Source organism: Mirounga leonina, unplaced genomic scaffold (assembly GCF_011800145.1).
Source record: "Mirounga leonina isolate KUSES-001 unplaced genomic scaffold, KU_Mleo_1.0 Mir_168, whole genome shotgun sequence".
NCBI classification, from domain to species: Eukaryota; Metazoa; Chordata; class Mammalia; order Carnivora; family Phocidae; genus Mirounga; species Mirounga leonina.
Window position 1 is genome coordinate 8962903 of NW_023270426.1, and position 13734 is coordinate 8976636.

Below are 13734 nucleotides of genomic sequence, written 5' to 3' on the forward strand. Positions count from 1 at the left end.
AGACAGGGTCCAAGTCTCCTCGGATGCTCCAGCTCCCCTTCTGGCACCAGGCTGGCCACACACTTCACAGGCAGCAGGTCAGTGAGCCCTTATCCTATGGAGGCACAAGGTTATTACAGCTTTAGAAAAATGCCTTTAAAAGGGCTTGATGTTACGTGTCACGCTATCATGGATATCCTCGGTGAGTCCTTTTGATAGCAAACTGATGGCCACATTCATCGCTTCCTGAGAGTAAATGCACATGTTTGTTTGCTCACAGCCTGTGGTAGTGGGATGTGTCCCACTAAGATAAGAGGAAACATCTAGAAACTAGAGAATTCAGGTAAATAGTCACATGCAGACTATAGCATTTGCTTTCAGGCCAAGGAAGAGAGAAGGGTGAGCATTTTGTAGAAGAAAAGGTAGCCAGTGGGACCTGAAATTGACCAGAAGGCATGTGATCTAGTCTTTCTGAAAACCACAGTCTGGTCTAGATCAACCTGGAGCTTACATTTCATAGAGCCCTCTGATTTCAGAGCCAGAAACTGCACACAAGGTAGAGGAGGAGTAGGGGAGGAGCAGGGTTGTCTGCTTTGAGAACTGAGTTTGCTGTTTGGTAAGGGAGAGGTCGTGGAAGGCAATTCACTGAACAGAATCTGATACTGAAGATAGTGATTTTGAACAGTGAGATAAGCATGCAAGGTTAGCTGCAGATGAGTTACCATTTGTTTGCCCTCATCACTGTGTAAAGCATGGCACAGAAATAGGCACATGGCACAGTCTCTACCTTAGAGCAGACTTGGAGAAAGACGCCTGTGACAGAGCAATACACAGGTGTCATACATAAGTAAAATAGTAAGATGTCCTAACTGATGAACAGGATTGAGCTGAGAAAAGATTTTCCTGTCTCTATGGCTAATAAGTGCCAAAGAGGGACAAAATAAAGGCTTTTTTTTTTTTCATTTCAAACATTTTCACTCAGAATTTTATTTTATTTTTTTAAAGATTTTATTTATTTGTCAGAGAGAGAGAGAGCACAAGCAGGGGAAGCAGCAGGCAGAGCGAGAGGGAGACTCCCCACTGAGCAAGGAGCCCAGCGCGGGACCTGATCCCAGAACCCTGGGATCATGACCTGAGCCGAAGGCAGAAGCTTAACCGACTGAGCCACCCAGGCATCCCTTCACTCAGAATTTTAGAGAAGGCTATGAGAGACACATCTTCAATGAGGAAAAATTGGTAGGAAAAAAACCCTGAAAAGTGAAGAAGAAAAAAACCCTATCTGTTCCTTTAAAACATTTGGGTATTTTTTTCTCCCACCTTTTTTGGATTCATATGTACATACACTGTTATGATCATGTATTCACTTAATTTTTAAAGTTTTTATTTATTTAAGTAATCCCTACACCCAGTGTGGGGCTCGAACTCACAACCCTGAGATCAAGTCACATACTGCTCTTACTGAGCTGGCCAAGTGCCCCAATCATGTATTCACTTAAACACAAATAGTGTACTCCTTTATATGCAACTTATGAATCACTGAACTCTACTTCTGAAACTAATAATATACTATATGTTAAGTAATTGATTTTAAATAAAATTAAATTAAAAAAAAAAAACAGCGTACTCTTTGTGTAGCCTGTGCTTATGTTTAAAAATTTTAACAAGGTTAACAGTACCATTTTGTGTTAATAAATCTGAGACATGATATGAATGTGCTATCATTTATCATCCTAATTATTAGGTTGTTTATAGTTGTTTTTAATTATAAATGTGCTTTTCACTTTTATTTTTATTATTTTTTCAAGTAATCTCTACACCCAACGTGGGGTTCAAACTCACCACCCTGAAATCAAGAGCCACATGCTCTATCGACTGAGCCAGCCAGGCGCCCCTTACTTTTTCAATTTTAAAAGTCATATTCTGGGGGGCACCTGGGTGGCTCAGTCGTTAAGCGTCTGCCTTTGGCTCAGGTCATGATCCCAGAGTCCTGGGATTGAGCCCTGCATCAGGCTCCCTGCTCAGCAGGAAGCCTGCTTCTCCCTCTCCCACTCCCCCTGCTTGTGTTCCCTCTCACTGTGTCTCTCTCTGTCAAATAAATAAAATCTTAAAAAAAAATAAAATAATAAATAAAAGTCATATTCTGGGGCCCCTGGGTGGCTCAGTCGTTTAGGGTCTGCCTTTGGCTCAGGTCATGATCCCAGGGTCCTAGGATCGAGTCCTGCATCTGGCTCCTTGCTCAGTGAGGAGCCTGCTTCTCCCTCTGCCTGCCACTTCCCTTACTTGTGCCCTCTCTCTCTCTCTTTCTCTGACAAATAAATAAAATCTTTTAAATAAATTAATTAAATAAATGTCATATTCCAATTTCAGTTTGGTGCCGGTATGTTGAGCAAATAATTCATATCAGTGTATGTGCATATGTTTGTTGGGAAATAATCTTCCTTGTGCATTTTTTATTCTCTTTCCATTCTTCATATGTATCTTTTCAGATTGGTTTACTTTTGCAGTATAGCTCATGCAAAGTTACTTAATGAAACTAATATAACTCTTCTTTCCTTCTGCCACTTCAGTTGGATGTACTGTTTATCTCTGATGGCCAAGCAGCTCCCCTGTCTGGAAATGTTTTCATGTGTTCAGATTCCACTGCTTTTGTGAATTTTAGTCTGTAAAGGGTAACCTTGGCAGAGCCATGGCAAGGACTAATGGAGACTTAGTGAATATTGGTTTGTAGCGAGTGGATATTTGCTTTCCCCAGTGAAACTAATGAACTAATCGTGATTGGAGGTGTTCATTCCCTATCTTGTGTACTTTTTTTTTTTTTCTGTCCAGGAAGAGACTTCATCCGAAAGTTGCCTTTAAATCTGTGTGTTGTACACTGTAGGAAATGCCTGGCAGAAGGTTCTCAGTTGCCCTGGCTCTGAGTGTATGGAAACACTATGTAGAGAGAAGAAAACTGCTCATTAGTAGGTGATGTGGGTGATTTCATGGTGAAAGTCTAATATATTAAACCTTGGCGAGGTAAAGCAGAAAAGCTTTATCCTTGCTACTCGAGAGTGGTGTAAGAGTCTTAGATGTCGGCTTCGTTAGGTTTAGCTCAGGCTCTTGGGAACGGCAGGAATTAGAGTTATGCATTTTCAGTTTCTCTGCAGAGACCACGTATGTGATATTACTAAGGGAAAATGACCCATACCAACAACAACAAAAACCTGCAAAATGTTTATATTTTTGCAAGTCAACACTTTTTCTTCAATCCATTGTTCCTTCTTTAAAGGACTCAGACAAATTAAGTGATTATGATAGATCCTGTAACTGGGAGAATCTCTTTGTTTGGGGTAAACGAAATCAATATGAGAAGCTCTTGGAATGGCCTTCCCCCACCCCCTCCTCTTCAGCAGCTCCTTGTATGTGGGCTTAGAAATGCTGGTTCTACATGGAGAATGTGCATGCTGATACATGCCGAGGCCCAGCCTCGTTAGGCTCCAAACTTCTCCCTGAGTGTCTTTGGTGCCAGTGTGTGTTACATAGATTTAGAAAAGATGGCGATTGGTTAAGTACAGAAATTTAGTTGTACATTTTTCATTAGGTAGACTTAGTTTGTAAACATTCGTGTGTCAGTGCATTTTAAAAAGTGGATTAACTTAAATTTAAGATCAACAAGAAATTAAAAAAAAAAAAGAAAAACAAGAAATAAAAGCCAGTACTGAGTTAAGTGCTGTGATAACAACTTTTCAAAGTCTGGATTTCCATCTTCTCAGTGATGCTAACTCTGAGCATTTCATTTAACATTGTAACTTCCCTGCAGCATTCCCAGTGCTTTTTCCTGGCTCTGCCCCCCTCCCCCATACCAGGTAATCACTTTCTAAAACACACTGTATCTATTGTTTTGTATCTATTGCTATCCGTCTCCCCTGCCGGAATGTATCTTTCTTGAGGGGAGAGCTCTTTGTCACTTTACTTCACTGGTAGATGTCAGACACCTTGAACAGGGCTTAACACACACTAAGTCCTCAATAAATACTTGGGTGAAGAAGTACCATCATCATCATTGTCTTTACAGTGTGACAGTTTTATAGTTTTCTTTTTTTTTTAAGATTTTATCCATTTCTTTGACAGAGAGAAACACAGCAAGAGGGGGAACACAAGCAGGGGGAGTGGGAGAGGGAGAAGCAGGCTCCCCGCTGATCAGGGAGCCCGATGTGGGACTCGATCCCAGGACCTGGGATCATGACCTGAGCCGAAGGCAGACGCTTAACGACTGAGCTACCCAGGCGCCCCAGTTTTACAATTTTTTAAGCTTTTATTTATTTGAGAGAGAGAGAGAGAGAGAGATAGCAAGAGACAGCACAAACGGGGTCAGGGAGAGGGGGAAGCAGGCTCCCTGCTTAGCAAGGAGCTCGATGCGGGACTTGATGCGGCACTCAATCTCAGGACCCCGGGATCATGACCTGAGCCGATGGTAGACGCTTAACCGACTGAGCCACCCAGGCGCCCCAAGTGTAACAGTTTTAAACCAAGCTTATATTGGGACAGTAAAACACTTGATAAATATTTTTTCTTAAGAAGAATTGAAATTCTGAGCTTTGAAAGAAGACAGAGTTCTACAGTCTTTAAGAGCTTACTTCCTTCTTGTAGGTGAGCATTTTAAAAATACGGACAGATCCTCTCTAACACCTGTCAGTAGACCAGAAGAAGCTTCTTTGCTCTCAACAGGAACAACAGGGTGTCTTTTTAGGATCTTAAGTTGTAGAAATAACAAAATGGTCTGCATCCTTTCATGGGCATAGAGCTTGTCCCTCTCCACCTGCTCTCTGCCCATATTTCAAAGCCAAGCAGCCTTCCCTTTCTGAGGTCTAATAAATGTGTTCAGTATTGGGAGAACACAGGAGGATCTTGGATCTCATCTTCTTGGTCCTATAAAAATATGGAGCCTGACTCATCATGAATGACAGTAATTCTCAGCCACTCAGGCTTACTCTTTACACCTTTTTTGGTTAAAAAAATTATATCTGCCTACATATATATATATATGTACATGTACTTGTGTATATGTATATCTATATAGAGAATGCTTTAAAGTTTTTGATCTTTTTTTGGGTGCCTGGGTGGCTCAGTTGGTTAAGCGACTGCCTTCGGTTCAGGTCATGATCCTGGAGTCCCGGGATTGAGTCCCGCATCGGGCTTCCTGCTCGGCAGGGAGTCTGCTTCTCCCTCTGACCCTCCTCCCTCTCATGCTCTCTGTCTCTCATTCTCTCTCTCTCAAATAAATAAATAAAATCTTTAAAAAAAAAAAAGTTTTTGATCTTTTGAATTGCATGTTTTTTTTTGTTGTTGTTAAGAATATTTTTTTTAAGAAATAAGCCTAGTGCATCATGGTACTTCATGGTGTGTTGGAGAAATAAAGGCAATTAATAGCCTCAGATTCCATTTAGATTTGTAAGAATCCCAGTGGTACTCAGGAAGATACTAGAATGTATGGGGTACCAACCATATGCCAGGCTGGGTGCTAAGTGCTTTATATACCTTGTCTTATTTATTTACTCCATCACCAGCCCCAAGCAGTGGGTATTATCTTCTTTATTTTACATATGAGGAGATTAAGGCTCAAAGTGGACAAGCCACATCTGTAAGGAAACACAGCTAGCAAGTGGCAGACCTGGATGTCAGGTGTGTCTGATTCCGGATTGGTCTATCTACCATATCATGTAGCTTCTACAAAATGGTACTAATTATTAAGACTGATAGTTTCTTTATTTTTTTTTAAGATTTTATTTATTTATTTGACAGAGAGAGACAGCCAGCGAGAGCAGGGCACAAGCAGGGGGAGTGGGAGAGGGAGAAGCAGGCTCCCCGTGGAGCAGGGAGCCCGATGCGGGGCTCGATCCCAGGACCTGGAATCATGACCTGAGCTGAAGGCAGATGCTTAACAACTGAACCACCCAGGCACTCCAAGACTGATAGTTTCTTTAAAAAGTGAAATACAAACTAGAAAAAAAAAGATTACCAGTTTCTTTTTAATAAAAGAGCTCTATTTCAAAACTATCTTCATCGCTTTCAGGTCCTCATGAACAGTATTCTTTTGACCAACTACAACAAATTTTCTGTAAGAAACCCTCTTATTCTGCACAATCTGCCTCTGTCATGTCTAACTTACTGATTGTTCTTCCTAACAAAAATAACTCATCTTACGTTTTTTACTATAAGACTACTGAGCTGGCCTAAGGTGCAGTCATGTTCGTCCCAGTGTGTTGTCCTCCTGTTAATTACTTGCTCATTTTTTCTTTCTCTCTTTCCTTCCTCATTTACATCATAGATTCAACCTGTTCTGTTCTGTTCTGTTCTGTTGCCTGGTGCTGATGAAGACAGTGGGGCTCTAACAGTGAACAAAATAGGTGAGGTGCCTGTCCCTATGGAGCTTGTAATTAGTGGAAGAACAGACAATAAACCAACCAACATTGTGTGATTGTGTGTGTGTGTGTGTGTGTGTGTGTGAGTGCTAACCCATGGTACGTGCAAAGCGGAAAAATAAGGCCAGGTCTGGGGATCAAGAATGGGGAGGACTAGAGTCGCGGATTTAGATGGAGTAGTTAGATAAGACCCCTCAGAGAAAGTGACTGGGAACAGCAGTTGAACAAAATGAGGGGAAAGCTTTTAGGTAGAAGCACTTCAGATCCTAGAGTTGGGAATGTGCTCCATACCTTTGATAGTCAGCAAGGAGGTTGGTGCAGCTGGGCCAGGGGGAGGAAGAAGGGTGTGCTAGAGAAATGGGACGGGCTCTGGAGCTGGGTGGTGTGGGGCCTGGTGGTGCGGGGGTAAGGACCTGAATTCTAGGAGTGATGGAAATTCACTGGAAAGATGCCAGCAGGGAGTAGTGTGATCTGATAGAGGATTGCCAAGGGCCGCTTTCGCGCGCGGACAGGGCAACAGTTGCAGCCATGACTAGATGTTGATGATGACCTCAGTCGGTGACATCCTTGTTTGGATTCCTGCTAACTGCCAGACAGTGGGGCAAATTATTTACATTGATCATCACATTTCATCCTTACAGTAAACCTGTCTGAAAGGTACCTTCAGAAGCTCTTTGTTGTAGCTGAGGAGCTTGAGATTGGGACATGTTAAATAAGTTGCCCCAAATTATGGAGTGTTAGTAGAGCCCAGTGGAGAGCAAGAGAAAACACAGGATTCAAACCCAGGCAGTTTGATTCAAGATCTAGAACTTTTATTTTTATTTATTTATTTATTTTAGAGATGTCATTTATTTATTTGACAGAGAGAGACACAGCGAGAGAGAGAACACAAGCAGGGGGAGTGGGAGAGGGAGAGGGAGAAGCAGGCTCCCCGTGGAGCAGGGAGCCCGATGTGGGGCTCGATCCCAGGACCCTGGGATCATGACCTGAGCCGAAGGCAGATGCTTAACGACTGAGCCACCCAGGCGCCCAAGACCTAGAACTTTAACCACTGTGTTATACTGTGAATCTGATGGGCGAAATGATAATGTTAGTACTGTAATTTATGCAGATTATGGGCTAACTAGGGGTTTTTTAATGGGTTGGAATCTTTTAGACTTATTCTATGAGAAAATCCTTGCTGAGTTTTATACCACTTCAACTATGGACTTTGGAAGTGCAATCCATTCATTAACTGGGGAATACCTGTATTTCCCTACATCTTGGATTCAACGCTTTAGAAGAAACAGTGCCAAACTGTGTTTTCTCCAAAAGATGGTCGTAGTGCAGGACCTGAACAACAGGTCATCTGAAGGACAGCTCTAGGAGCTGGAAAAGTTTAATTTGGAAGAGGGAAGCTTTTAAAATGCAGCAAAGGCTTCTCATTGCTAAAATGTTAAAACCATAAACCCCATTATGATCTCAACACCCCTAAATAAGCATCTCTTCCTATGTGATCAGATCCAGTCTTCTGGCTTTAAATTACATTCACACTCTGATGACTTCCAAATTTATATCTCTAAGACCCAGGCTCTACATTCATTGCTGCTCCACATCTTCGCTTGGTGTCTCACATGCATCTCGGACTTACCATGAGCTCCCTTTTACTGCCATAGATTGGTTGATGCCCGGTCTTCCCAGCTCAGGATGGCACCACCATCCATCTGCTTGCTCAGACCCCAGACCTCACCATTATATTTGATTCTTCATTTTGTAAAAAGACTCCACTTTCAGTTACCAGGCTGTCCTCTTCTTTCTGCTTTCACTCACCTCTCCGCACCACTACTCAGACCTCTTTAACTAACCCTCCTCCCTCCTGATCGCTCCAGGCTCACAAACATGTCAGGGATTTGCATGGAACCCCTCTGCCCACCCGCAGATATTCTCACTTCCTTCAGGCCTATGGAAAGGGAATAATGGACCTCCAAGAATGTCTACACCCTAGTCCCCAGACCTGTCACCTCTGTGCAGAAGGGGCGTCATAGATGTGGTTAAGGTTACGGAGGCTATTTTGGATTATCTGGCTGAGCCCAGCATCATCACGTGAGTCCTTAAAAGTGGAAGAAGAAGCATAAAAGCAGATCAGAGAACACCTGAGAAGGACTGCTGGCTTTGAAGATGGAGAAAGGGGGCCATGAGCCAAAGAATGCAGGCAGCTTCTAGAAGCTGGGAGCTGTGTACTCAGCTGACAGCCAGCAAGGAAACCGAGACCCCAGTCCTGTAACCACAAGGAAATGGAAACCTTTTCTCCCAGTGAACCCCCAAAGGGAATGCAGCCCCACCAGTACCTTGATTTTAGCCCCACGAGACTTGAAGCAGAGAAGCCAGCCAAGTACACTGGACTCCTCACCCCTACAAATATGAGAGAAGAAATGGAGCGCTGTGTTTGTATAACAGGAAGAGAAAACTCATACAAGTTCTCTACTCAGATAGGACTTTATCTGTAAGACCTTGCCTGACCACCCCACATAACAGCCATTCCCGCTCTCATCCAGGCCCTCTCTGTCCTCATTACCTGGATCTGTTTTCCTTGGTAGCACTTACCAGCCAATCTGCATTTACCTGTGTGATTGTCTGTGTCCCTCTTCCATTTAAATGTAAATAAGCTTTGTTGGGGATCTTAGGGTCCGTTACTGTTGCATCTCCAGGGACTAGAATGGAGCCTGACACATGCTAGGTAATTGTCCTTGTCGAGCCGTTGAATGGAGCTCAGTGTCTTCTGTCCAGCCTCTAACAGATGCTGACCTTCCATGTTGGCTGCACTGCACTCAGCTGCTCCCTCCTGTCACCGGCTGCTTCAGGGCCTTTGCACTTGCTCTCTCTAGCATCCCCTTCCTCTTTGCCTACCTTTCCTCTAGGTCTGTTCAGAAACATCAGCTCTTGAAGGAAAGCTTCCCGGATTCCTGAGAGTAGATCCTATTTTCCCTTAATGCACATAGATAGATTTTTAAAAATACGTGATTTATATTGAGTACAGCTCAGATAGCTTTTTATACTTTGCCTTTATAGTTTGTATCATACGTCAGAATTATATATTGTTTTGGCTACTTTGTTAATTGCTTTCTTTCTAGTGTTCAGGCACCATAAAGGCTAGGATGAGGGGTTTGCTTGCCACTATTTCTATAGCTAGTTGATGGTGGACTGTGGAACCAGACTATGTGAGTTTATAAATCCACTCCATGGTTTGGTTTCCTTGCATTTTGAGTGGGAATAATAATAGTACCTACCTCATAGGGTTTCTTGTAGGTTAAGCCATTTGATAAAGGAAAGTGCCTTAGTGCACAGTACATAGGAAGCACTCAAAAATGTTAGGGGCACCCGGCTGGCTCGGTAGAGCATGCAACTCTTAATCTTGGGGTCTCGAATTGGGCATGGAGCCTCCTGAAAATAAAAATAAATTAATAAAAGAGCAACATTAAAAAGATGTTAGCTGCTGCTATTGTTATTAATACAGAGCATAGCAAAGTGCTTGGCATAGAAAATGTCCAGTAAATATTTGAGGGATTACATAAATGAATTTTGTATGGTCTTGATGTTTGTGTTAAAAAATGAGTAATTGTCATTTATTACATTTACTCCAGTAGGACTTTAGAAGGCAGAATTAGATAAAATTTAGATAAAATTTTTCTAATTATAACAATAATGTATGTGTGCTCTAATGAAAAAATGTAGATTATAGAGAAAATTATAATAATTTGTAATTCTATCTCTCAGGCATCCATTTGACTGATGTCCTTTGTCATCTGTTATGTATATTTTATATAGTCAACAGCTTTGTATGGATAAAATATTTTCTCCTGCTTTTTCAATTAGTGTGTATTATAAATGCTTCCTTATAACAGTGTTGTAGGTTCTTCTTGGTGATTTTTTTCTCCAAAAAAAAAGTCCAGTTTATTTGGGGCATATAATACATATAATATGAAATAGTTGATAGGAATACATTTGCTGAAATTTAGAGAATATGACTGCACTTTAAATAATAAGATTATGCCATTTAGATGATCTGTTTAAGGGGAAGGTATGGAAGACAGTGATGCCTAAAGCTGCAGAAGGCTCTGGAGTGGAGGCTGGATGGACCCTAGGATGGGACACCTGGGCCTGGAAAGGCTCACTTGTGAGTTCAAGCACTAGGGTAGGTGAGCATGCTCTGTGCAGTTGGTGCCTCGAGTAGGGAGGACCTAGGATGGAGTTGTCTGTGATTGGCTACAGGACAGCTTTGGAACACAAGATGGGTTGATGGGTTGGGGCAGATTGTGGAGGATTTTGGAGGCAGATGGAAGAGTTGCTTCTTTTTGTAGAAGCTATGAGCTTGTGATAAGGAGATGCAATTTATAGATAAATAATTTGAGGGAAGTATGATGGATTCTTTTTGTTCTTCTATATATGACAAGCTGTTTCAACCACAAGTCTCTTCCTCAAGCAAAACCCATGAAGAAGGCTGTCCTCAAATGCTCATGAAGACCATTCTGTGCTTCCTGCTGGACACTTTGTTGCCCCACTTCGTAATTAGCAATTATTCCTTCCATTTCAAAGCATCTCAGAAAGCACCAAGACGTTTATTATCCCACAAACTAATACAGTGTCACATCCTTTTATTATTCTTATTTTATTAATGGAGATATTATGGTTCCAGGATATTTAGAGATTTGCCTAAGTAGTGCAGATAAAATTTATCTCTTTTCCTTCTTTCAAAGCAGGATATAAAAGAGAATAATAGAGCTTATAAAGCATCTGTCTTTCAGAATGCTTAATTGTTTAACATAATATTTGATGTATTGTCACAACAGTTCCAGTAAGCAAAGAACCATCACTATTCACTTTCTACAGAAAGTCTAAGTCAAAGTTATATGATATCAAAACTAATGAAAAACTGTGTTAGCCAATCAACATGTATGACCTGGTGTATTTGAGTACATTTTTCCCCTCACCCTGAATTGATTGATTGGATTTGTGTCATTTAGATACAGCGTAAGAGGAAAAGAAAAATGAAGACTTCATAATCAAATAGAGAGCTGCAGCTAAAATTAGTCAGTACTAGGGTTTAGACTGAAAACCTGTAATTCTGTAAATATCACTAAACTCAGGAAAAAAATTTCCCTTTATAACCAGAGAGATTTAAAACTAAAACATTTAGCAGAGACAATATCATTATTAGGATATCTGGAAGTAATATATATACACATGGAAAAACTTCCCATACTACATAAACATGTAAAAGGAAAAACAAAATGTATCTAACACCTTCTAGAGCCATAAGTTAGTTGAAACGTTGCTAATTTGTTTTAAGCACCCAGACTTTAAATAGTATATCCAAAGCTCTGTTTTTTGATGTCTGAGTCTTGGAAAATCCTTAGTGCCTCTCCACTTTGAAATATAAACTGAGTTTACGCACCCCTGTATTATCTCCCCTCCCTACTCAGTTCCCACTAGTATTGATTTCAGTTTCATCAGTAAAAATGAACATCATGACTTTATATTTATTACATTGTAACTTGAAACACTTTCCTCACCAATTTTTAGCAGTATCCCTTGACTACCAGTTATATAAGATGAAAACAATTTGTACCCCATTTGCTTTCTTTCCCCATTCACTTCCTGTTTTCTGCTAGTTACATCATTACTTTTTATACTGACAAAAAGATGTTTACAATCTGGTCTGTGAAAAGAATTGCATTATGTTGTATAGGTTGATTCTAAAAACTGAGTACAATAGTTGGTGTTCCCAATATTATATGTGTGTGTACGTATGTTTATGATATTTTCACTTGTGTAATCAAGTGGAGGATGAAATGTCTCCTTATAAATTATGAAATCTGCTCAGTGGAGACTGTTCCCAGCATTATCTCAAACAGCCACTCTTCTTCTCTGGACTGTACCAAATCTTGTTACATTTATTTTGCTTTATATTTGGAATTGTATACTGGAATTGTATTTGGAATTGTATCCATTTTGTTTGGTTGGTTTTCTTGGAATTTTTAAGCAGCTTTTTATTTTTTTCCTGCACAGAGGTGAACATCTTGACACCATCACTAAAGACCTACTATCTATAATTGATATTAATCATACAATTTTCTTCGGCATGCTTCTTGGAACCCTCTGGCTTCTTACTCTAATTTGAATATTTTTCAGGCTACCAAGCAGCCATCTTAGGATTTTTCCAGCATTTTCGTTCTAGGTTAGGGGCACAGTTTTTTGGCTTCTCCTTTAAATTCCATTTTTAAGAAGTAACTTCAAAGAAAATTTCATCAGAGTCTACATAATCTGTAAAATGCTCCTGCGTATCTGAAAAGAGCCCTTGACCTTCTTCTTAGTGGAAAATTTGCCTGCGTGTGGAATTCTGTGTTAGAGATCATTTACCATCAAACCTTGAAGGCATATGAAGCTAAAATTTCAAACCAGGTTTTCTGTGGATTTCTGGAGACTCTTATTTGTCTGTGTACCAAGTACTTCACTCACAAGTGCTTTCTTTGTAGACTCGAGCAACAGAGTAGCCTGTGAGGAAGCTGTGTCCATGTGATCATGGAACCCCTGTGGGCTTCCTGCTGGGGATGTCCTCAGCCTCCTCCTGATAGCAGCCACTGGATAATGTTGCCTTCCTCTATATTCATTTTCAGTGTCCCAGCATCATCATCTTTAATGGTGACAAAAACAATGGCTAGCCTTTTGTATTATTTTTAATATACTTTTTGATATATACTTTGGTATATATTTATATATATTTATTATTTTATTGTATATTATATATCAAATATGTCAAATATAAATTATACATTTAAAATATTAAAATATATTAAATATATTTAAAACTATATAAAGCATATATAAAAAATAAGTATATATTAAATATATAAAAATATATTACTTTTATATATTTTTGAATTCTTTGTTGTGATTCATCTATCCATTGACAATAATTCTACAGCTTCAATAATATTTTGCAAAAAGTTTGTCGGGGGTTGGGGTGCCTGGGTGGCTCAGTTGGTTAAGCCCCCAACTCTTGGTTTCAGCTCAGGTCATAATCTCAGGGTTCTGGGATCAAGCCCCAGGTCCCTCAGCAGGGAGTCTGCTCAAGGATTCTCCCTCTCCTTCTGCTCCTCCCCCCACTCGACTGCACCATGTGCGTGCGCTCTCTCCCAAATAAGTAAATTAAAAATCTTAAAAAAAAAAAAAGTGGGCGCCTGGGTGGCTCAGTTGGTTAAGCGACTGCCTTCGGCTCAGGTCACGATCCTGGAGTCCCGGGATCGAGTCCCGCATCGGGCTCCCTGCTCGGCAGGGAGCCTGCTTCTCCCTCCGACCCTCCTCCCTCTCATGCTCT

The 13734-nt window shown here is 40.8% G+C and overlaps 1 protein-coding gene across 5 annotated transcripts in view; it reads left to right on the forward strand.

Moving 5' to 3' along the window:
• Positions 1–13734, forward strand: part of SNX24 (sorting nexin 24) — a 157616-nt gene that overhangs the window by 60573 nt on the left and 83309 nt on the right. Inside the window, exon 1 of one of the 5 annotated variants that reach the window (XM_035013995.1) lies at positions 5976–6365. The exons of the other annotated variants lie outside the window; for them this stretch is intronic. The gene's annotated coding sequence lies outside the window, so the exon portion shown is untranslated. Of the gene's footprint in view, positions 1–5975; positions 6366–13734 lie in introns of those variants that run through there. 5 annotated transcript variants of the gene reach the window in all.